Source organism: Sardina pilchardus, chromosome 23, assembly GCF_963854185.1.
Source record: "Sardina pilchardus chromosome 23, fSarPil1.1, whole genome shotgun sequence".
Classification (NCBI taxonomy): domain Eukaryota; kingdom Metazoa; phylum Chordata; class Actinopteri; order Clupeiformes; family Clupeidae; genus Sardina; species Sardina pilchardus.
This window is the reverse complement of record NC_085016.1, coordinates 20488086-20498085: the sequence shown is the minus strand read 5'-3', so window position 1 is coordinate 20498085 and position 10000 is coordinate 20488086. Positions and strand designations below refer to the sequence as shown.

The 10000-nt window shown below is 45.8% G+C and overlaps 1 protein-coding gene across 1 annotated transcript in view; it reads right to left on the bottom strand.

Moving 5' to 3' along the window:
• il1rapl1b (interleukin 1 receptor accessory protein-like 1b) overlaps positions 1-10000 on the bottom strand; it is a 257239-nt gene that overhangs the window by 101654 nt on the left and 145585 nt on the right. The window lies entirely within an intron of this gene.

Genomic DNA, 10000 nt, shown 5'->3' with positions numbered 1-10000 from the left:
CAGCTTTTGCTGGCATCTGTATGGAGAGCAACTCAAACCCAACCCAAAAAAGGCTGCTGCAGGTCCATAAGGATAGATTCCTGCGTGACACGATCGGACTGCGGTCCGATCGCTAAACACATTCGAAGGTCCTCCGATTACAGGACATTGTGGGGGTTAAAAGAAATGACAAAAGATCCTACAAAATGCATGCTATAACATACAACATACACATCGGGAGGGGGTGGGGTGGGGTGTGTGTGTGTGTGTGGGGGGGGAGACGTGAAAATATTTTTCAAAGTTGCAATTAGGCAGATGGGCAAAGCAAAGGGAGAGTTGTAATTAATCATGATTGCTTTAATTATGCATTGTTTTCCCAATAATGAGGAGGATGCAGGAGCAAACTCTGCCTGGGCTCAGACAATGTAGCTTTTCTTATGGAATCTGACGTGCTGTGCTCTGCTCCAATTTAGCTGTGTGCTGCAATGGATATTAAAAATGTCAATCTCGCCGTAGCAAATAACTTTTCCTTCATTTTCAGTTAACCAGAGTAACTGAAAATTATCTTTTTTCCCTCCCTCTCTCTTTCCCTCTCTCTCTCTCTCTCACACTCTCTCCCTCTTTCCCCCTCTCTTGTGCACGCTTTGCAGTGCTTGAGAAAACTTTATTCTTTGAAGTCAGTTGTAAATGGTATTTTTTTTTCCTGCTTGCAAAAGGAGATGTGATACAATCTTTAATTAGGAGATTGACTGCGGTTCCCTTTGCTCCACAATAATGTGGTGTGCTGACTGTGAAAAGACCATGTTGTGTTTCTGAAGGATAAATACTTGTGCTCGAGCGCCTTTCCCCCCTCTCCTCTAGTGGATCTGCTGGAGCATGCCTCTACCTTTCAGCACGGAGAATGGAAACTATGTATGCACTGGACTTTATAGAGATGTGGAGATGCGAGGTGGGTGTAGAGGATGACAGAGAGAAACAGAGCCAGCATCACCATGGATCTACACAACGTAATTGCCTATATATTTCGAGCTCCCTTTTTCTGCGAGTGGTGAACAAGTTGAGAGTGGTTGTGGATATGTGTGTGTATGTGTGTGTGAGAATGTGAGTGTGTGGGTGAGAGAGAGTGAGCGAGAAAGAGAGAGAGAGAGTATATGTGTATGTCAAGAGAGAGAGAGAGCTCGAGTGAGAAAATAGAGCAGAAGACATTAGATTATGGAGCTATTCCTCTACGGTCCTCACTTCTGGTGCCGCACTGAAAAAACGGCAAAACAACTTTTTAAAAATGTATTTAACCATGTGTGTACTGTGGACTGTGTTCTCTTCTGTAGTGACGCAATCTCTGAAGAGACACAGAGCTAAAACGGGTAGACGGAGGAGGGAGGAGGGAGGACTCTGGAACACTTTCTCCTGAGGTTAAGAGACCTCTACGGTACAACGACCTTAGTTGTTTGCAGGTCACTGGATGTTCTTTTAGCTGTCCATATAAAATTCTGAGGCTACAGGAGAGAAACCTCAACACATAGACCTCACTTTCGATTGCCGGGTGTTCATCGTGATGGGGACGTAGTCAACTCTTCCTTTTTTAATTGAATGAAAAGTCCCATACCATGCACTGATTTCAATCATTTACCCAAGCTGTAAGTGGAATCCCTCGCTAATCAAGTAGTGTTGACTCAATGAGATCCACCATCTTCAGCAAACCCTACAGTACTAAAATAGCTTGTCTGCAGCGGGCCTACTATTGCTTCGGAATTAGAAAATACGGGCTAGTTATGAGGCCAAATCGGGCACATCTTAACATCACCAATGTCAAAACAACAAGAATGGCAGTGAAACGTAGCAAGTGGCAGAAAAAAACAGAGAGTCGTAATCAGATGGTTAAACTGATACCAGGCAATTAATTCTGGCGAAACCCAATTAACTGCAATTAATCCCCGTAATCCCCTTGATAACCCCTGCATGGGGCCGGGGTATCTCAAACAATGGGGAGCACACACGGAGCCATGGGGCGTCCCGCTGCGGCAGGGGCCTGGGGGGGGGGGGGGACATGGCCGCCAGGAACAGCTGAGGACCCCCCGCAGGGGACACGGTGGCACAGAGGCCTGGGGGCCGGCTACTGTTCCATCCCTCAACGGAGGTTGTCGGAGAGAGCCTAATCACTCCATGTGGAACTGTTATTTTCTCCAAATTCCCACATCCGAATGAGCGAAAAAAGTTCTTTTTTACTTGCTCCCCATACAAATTACTGAAAAGTTCTTTTTACACTTCCTCCGTACGAATGAGCAAAAAAAGTTCTTTTCACTGCCCCCATACTGTACAAATGACAGAAAAGTTATTTTTACTTCCTTCCTTCCTTCCTTCCTACAAATGAGCGAGAAGTTCTTCTTGCTCTCTAATACAGTACCTCTACAATTTCTTTGCTGACCTTGATTGAGAACAAGACCAGGAACCTTAACGTCTGCTTTAGCTCCCTCGAGGGAAGAAGTGGGCCGGTATAGCGGAGTGAAGCCTAACCTTTAGAAGGCCAGCGCTGAGTCTGAAGGTGCTAAAGGTAAGTGGAGACACACTCGTCAGAAGAGTGCCATGGAGGTGTCAACACACCTCCATGGAGGAGTCAACACACGACAAAAAGCATTCTTCACAGTAGGCCTAGACCTTGGGACTATCACCGTTTAGCATTGTGAATCAAGTGCCTGGTTCCCTTGATGTTAAGATATCGGCAGTTTGAACTTGAAGAGGGTGAATGCATCACTCCCATCACAGTGTTACCTGAGTGTTAATGCATTAATCCTTCTGTTTTTATGAAAAGTGCCTGCCCCTTACTATAAAAGAGTACTGTAAAAAGGATTAGGATTCTTTGTTCATCTCTGGTATTATTTGTTGTTGATGCTTCAAGAACATTCACCATAGCAGAACGATAAGCATCAAAAATCACAGACTTTATGTTCCAAATCACATTCACTGAACAGTTTATCCTTGGCAACATATTTCCAACCCAACTCAGCCTTAATTAAGCTCAGGTGATTGTAAGCTGAACTATGAGGCCGTTAATATTCATGCAGAAGGCCCTGTAGCAGTAGGGGAGGGTAGCATTCAACACCAGCAATCTTCTCCTAACTAGGCATCAGTAAATTGGTCTCCCAACCACAGAAAAGAATGTCTCCACACATTCATTATTTCTTTTTTTTATCTCCGGTAGTAGAACCACACAAGTACTCGGCTTTGAATCGAATTCTAGATGGTTATCTACTTCACACACACACACACACACACACACAGAGTGCATTTATCAGGCCACGCTGAACATATTACATGCACTTCGTACTGTAGCATGGTAGGTTTTGGCATCCTTGGGAAGTATGCAAATTGGAAAGCACCAATTAGAAGTGGAGAGGCAGCGCTGAGATCTTCCGCTCGTTCGCCTTTTCGCTGGTATCTGAGGGGCCGTTCCGATCTCTTCAAGAGCAAAACCACTTGCAAAGTTCAGCTCCGGCCTGTTAGGAGATTTTAATGAAGCGCAAACTCGCCACGCGCTCTCCCCAGTCCTCTGACTCCTGGCACCGAAAAAATCAAGCGCTTACCCTGTTTTTCTAAATTATTTTTTTTTCTGAAGCCAAAAAAGACGAGAGGAGAGAGATATAAAAATAAAGAACACCATGAGGTCGAGTTTGCGAATTAACATGCTCACTACTCTCCTGCAGGACTACTGTACATGCTGTGAGTTTGTAAATAATTAAAGAGCACCTTCACACACACATATACACACACACACACACACACACTTTCTCTCCCTCTCTCTCTCTCTCTCTCTCACACACACACAGACACACACACACAAACGCACACACACACACACACACACACACACACACACACACACACACAGACCATATTCAGAAAAAAAAGCACAACAAGGACACTACAGCGTTTTGCCATAAAACAGCAACACGGCTCCTGTTCTGAATAATGGAAGGCCCTGAAATTGATGTTTCATAACGTAAACAAGACTTTTTGTTTGGATCCAAAACAGGCTGAGCCAGTGAGGGGAGTGGGAGAGCACACATGGGGAAGGTGGGGTGGGTGGGGATGGAGCTCAGCCATGGACAGCCATCCAGAGAGCTCGACCACTTCAGTGAGGAACATGCCTCCAATGCACTCCTCTGGTCCACTCCATCATACTGTACAAACAAGCTAAACCACAGGCACGACAGCAGGAGCAGGTCTGCAAGTCTCATGGTTGTTTTTTGTCTTTGACCATTTGACAATATCAATTACGAAACGTCTGTCCATCTCACTACTTTGCAGCTGAAAAAAACCTTATGGAGTTTTGGAACCAATATATTTAACTTGCTAGGTGTGTTCATCCCTCCTTAATGTAACTATATACATTTTAGGATGTTTATTACTGTAAAACACCTATGAAAAAAACAACAAAGAAATGGTACATTGCTACAAAACAAATATAAATAGCTGACGTGGTGGAGCGAAAGCCATGCTATCAACTGACAACTGGTCGACCTGGGTCTCATTCCTGCTAGTGTGAATGCGTGTCCCTTTGAATAAATACATCTGCTGAATATCAGTCAACTTCAAGAAAATGTCTGGATGTTACAGTTTTATGTGAAAAATAGTTGACTTCTAATTATATTACTACACTCTCAAACACAACTTTCCAACACAAGTTGTGTTATTTCTAACACATATTGTGTAACAAATAACAAAAGCAATATGTACAGTAGGAAACAACACAAACTGTGTTGTCCTTACGTAAACACATCAATGTGCTATTTCCAACACATTCTTTTTGAGAGTGTACAACAAAAAAACAAGAAAAAACTCTCAGTGAAAGTTGCTTTTAGGTCACTGTACTGACATTACTTAGGAGTTCAATCCTACCATGGCTTGCAGAAGTAAATCCTGACAGACAAGTTCATCCGGAGGAAGAACACAAAGGTGTGTGTGTAGACGGACAGAGGAGCACGGTGATTACTAGAGGGCATCTGCATTTCAACGGCGGGCCTAATTAGGAGTGACTGGGATCGGGGCCTTTTATTCCCCATCCCAACGGAGCTTCCGTCAAAAAGTACCAAACACAGGAAAACACTTACCTCCCGACAGCGAAATGAGACTGGAAAGAGGGAACAGTGAGCGAGAGATAGAAAGAGAGAGAGAGAGAGTGAGAGAGAGGGGGGGAAGAGAGAGAGAGAGAGAGAGAGAGAGAGCGTTTAAAATGCATAATTGCTGCGGTATGTTGTTGTTTGAACGCTTCTAATGGAAACTCATTATAAGCTTCATCTGCCAATGATAAAATCCTAACAGTAGGCACCTCCGCGTTAAACGCATCACGTGGCTCTATTAACAATTTATGCAGCAGAACAAACGCACAGCACCGGCGTGGCACAGTGTGGCGCGGTGCGGCGCTTCGCACACTCTCGGGCATCCTGCAAGCGACACCGAGCGTTTACAGCGAGTCCCTGCTCCATACCTCTCCGCAGGAGCAGCACCAGCCTCCATCTTAACCTCCGCCCGACACGCGTCGTGTTGTTTCTTCGTTTTTTTTCCGACAACACACAAAGGGCTTTCAACGAAGGATAGGCCTTCTCATGTTAAACGTTTCCATAATGCATTGGGTTATATAATGACCGAGGCAGGGGCTGCACCTGGTATCTCATCTCGCGCTAAGTTCTCTGCATGTCTCGACTCGCTGACCCCTCTCGGCGAGAGGACGGCGGTGAGCTCGGGATAATGGCCTGTGATGCGCGCTGGCAGAACTGGGTCTAGGGGAGGGGCACACGGGCGCCGCTACCCGCCGACGGAGAGCGGTGCCCAGTGAGGTATGTCATCTCCCATGCTAAGCAACTAACTAACATCATTCTTCCTCCTCCACTCTCTCCCTACATCCCTCTCTCTGCCCTCTCCTCCTCTCCCTCGCTCTATCCCTCCCTCCCTCTATAGCGAATTCAGCGTCAATGTTTCAAATTGTTATTGCATTCATTTTCAATTCAAATGTCAATGTATTCATATATCTTCAGACTGTGTACATTAGGGCAGGTACTTTTATAACACTGCTCTTAAAACAGCATTATGATATTAAAAACTAGTACACTTATATTAAAAATATTAAAATCTACACAATCAAATAGAGCACACAATGATGCATATCCCATAGCGGCATGCTTTCCAGATGTATGTTTGCTCTTATGCACTGTGCCAGTGTCTGGTGTCAAATGAGATTTTAGTGTGGCATCCTGTCGGAGAGAGAGGCCCACTTGCCCGTTTGCCTTCCTCTACCCGCCTGCTCTGCCCTGCCAGACAGCACTTAATCTCCAGGGACACGGCGTGGCGCGGCGCTGCCAGTTTCACCCAGCTGTTCAAACAGGGCCGAGGCGGGTGCCAGCACCTGCGGACCGCTGCGCCAGCGAGGAGGCTGGCAGAGGCGGGCGAGGAGGAGGATGCTGGAGGAACGAGCCCTGTAGTTTTGGCTGTCACATATGTCATGATATGGATGTCGTATATGTGCCATGCAGGATGACAAATCTGCGCAGAGTGCATTGTGCACGCGTAGCGTTGAGCATGCAAGCACCCTCGTGTGCAAGGACACTCTGTAACACAATGGGCAACCGTGGTGCTAACTATTCAGTAGAACTGGTTATTAAAGCAAACCACAGACACAAACCGCACACACACACACACACACACACACACACACACACACACACAGAGAACATGGACAATCACACACACACACACACACACACACAAAGGACATGAACAATCACACACACGGAACTCAGGTACAATAAACACAGCAATCAACTCGAGGCAATTATCTCACAACAGCCTGCACTCAAACATTACGTCATGTCCTTCTGCCAGACCGTACTATTATCTATGCTGTGTGTGTCCACTTAGACACACACCTACACACAAACACACACACACACACACACACACACACATGCAGATACACAAACACACAAACACAAACACACACACACACACACACACACACACACACACACACACACACACACACACACAGATACAGACACACACACACACACACACACACACACACACACACACACACACACAGACACACACACACATACAGATACACAAACACACAAACACACACACACACCCTCACACACACACACACACACACATGACATAATAATTGAGAACAGACAGGTAGCCGAGTCTAATCTTCCACCTCCATTTGACCTGCTTGTGTCACGCAGCAGCAGCAGCAGCAGCAGCAGTAGCAGTAGCAGGGTTTTTGCCAAGGCCCAAACAACAGAGCCGTGTTCTCTGAGTGCTGTACATCCCAGACTACCAGCATCACAGGGACATTCTCACTCTCCACTGAACAGATGAGCACTTGGCAAAGAGCAAGAACGACAGAGACAGAGAAAGACAGAGAGAAAGAGAGAGGGAGAGAGATACAGAAAGAGAGAGAGAGAGAGATTCAAAGACAGACAGAGAGAGAGAAAGAGAGAAAGAGAGAGAGAGAAGCAAATGGACTGACTAAACCAGACTAAATTGCACAAGGATAAAAGCCCAAATAAAAACAGACTAGCACAGCGTAAGAGGCCTTGTTTACCACTGCCGGTCCCGGGGGCCCTGCTCTTGTATGTCGATCATGTCCCAGAGGCTTTTAACAGGCCTCTCGATGCCTTCTCATTGTAGCCAAATGAAATGCTCTCGCCACAAAGAGCCTATCCTACAGGGGAAACAGACTGATTTTGAATGGCTTCTTATCAGCGCATGACATATACGGGATTTAAGTCGGCTTAAGCCAGTTTGCTGTGTCTTAACTGACATTTAGTGACAGTATTTGCATTGCACCCTTAATTATGCACATTATCTAACACTACTGAAACCTCAGGCGAAACCCCTGAAGGAAACATGTGACAACTGTGGTTGAAAAAGCGGATGTCCCTGCTACAAAAAGACAGCTCTATCATGTGCAGGGCCTGAAGGAGAGACTGTTGGCCTTTGGTGAGGCGGTGAAATGTACATGCAGGCCTACATGTGATGGCAACTGCAAGCTCCATACAACAGTAAGGTGACCACTGACCAGATGTCCAAAACCAAAACCGAGGACATAAAAAAATCCCCAAAATGCGGGAAAAAAACGGGGACATTTTCAGTTTGACTATCAATCTGATTGAAACACGTACAAGTTTTATCTTAAAAAAACAGGGACATATAGGTACTTATTCTGTATTTTCTCAGGGACAGTTTTCCCAAAAACTGTCCCCTGAAACCGGGGACGTCTGGTCAACATAGAGTCTTAAGGCCTATTCGGACGGGATTAGTTTTATGGGGTGACATCAGGTAAAGTAATAATTACCAGGTAATGTAGTCCCGTCCGGACGCGCCATGTCAGTAAACATAACGGAGTATGTCGGTGACATTTACAGACACTTTTACCTTCCGTAAAACGGTCCGGAGAAATTACCTTAGGTAAAATTAATACCGTGCGAACGCGACCCTCTGTAAAGATGTCTGTAATATTTCGTCACATCCTGATTTGAAAACAATTCCACTGAATGTCTGAATGAAAACATAACATGCTGTGCAGCTCCTAATAGGACGTTAGCTAGTTTGCCTATTAGCTTGATATTGTTAGCCATTTCAAACTACTTATGACATAACATAAAGCTAACGTTTGCTAGTTTAACCAACTTGTGTAGGTTGTAAACATAGGTTGTAAATCTGAAAATGCCGCACGTAGGCCTACCTGACGCAAAGTATCACGTGCACGGCGACGAAGATGTGACGGCAGAACGTAAACGTAGTTACTCCTCCCATGGCAGGTAAAATAACAGAGATGTTTAGTCCCGTCCGAATTGGACATTTATATTACAGAGGTCATATGATAAACCTGCATTACTCTACGTCCCCCCATAAAACTAATCCCGTCCGAATAGGCCTTTATAGTGGAGCTGTGGCACAAGTGGCAGTGATTGCACCATGTTTAGGCCCCAGCTCCCATGGGGACTCACTCGGGTCTAAACCCCACCTGTGGTCATCTCCAAATCCCAACCTTTCTATTATATCTCTTTCCCACTCACGTCATGTCACTCCGCTCATTGGTGTTTTTTGCCCTCAACGGCACCTTCCAGGCCTTTTTCCTAACCTTAACCCCCTCAACCCTCATCCTACCCCTAAACTGAGGGGAGTAGTGCATTGAGGGCAAATAATACCAAAGACCTGTCACTCCTCTACTGTAGATCCTCTCCAATTAAAGACAAAAAAGCCAACGCATATATTTAAAGGAGGACAAAAGACAGAATATTCTATATGATCAGCATGCAAGGGCGGATCCCTAGTCCGGTGTACACTGGGGAGGGTAGAAGGATAGTGGTTCGGGGAGTCTAAAGTGTGTAATCATGTTAGTACTCCCCTGGCTGCAGTTGTGGAAATAGGTGACAATAAACACTGCAGTCTACCAGCCTTGGGCATCTGAGGCTGAGCGCAATTCGCTCATAAAAGGACCCATCCTGCGTAGTGGCTAAGTGCGCATGATGTACCCTGCCTGCACGCCAAGTCAGAATAATTAGTTGCCGCCGTTCATGTACTTGCAAAACGCACATAGCACTATATTGCTACGTTCACAAGAGCTCTGAGCAGTGCAATTTCCACATAGTGGGATTGATGATTAACGGCACACGTTCCGCTGTCATAGCGGGCCGGACCTTCAGGATGGAAGGCGGAAAACACCCCGTGCCCCGGACCCCGTGAAAGAAATTATATATCTGCTGAAGCAAACCAATATAGCCGATATACTGTCAGGTTAACGACCATAAATCTCTGGGATTAAAGAGTTAAGTGGTTTGCTCTGTAATTGTAACATTCTCACTGGACAGACCCTTGGGGATGGACGCCCCCCCGCCCCCCCCCCCCTCCCTCTCCTTTTTCTGCCCTCGAGGACCCCTTGGTCGCCTAATGAATATGTCTATAACTGTTATATGTGCTCATATACACAGGTCAGAGTCTGTTAACAGAGGAG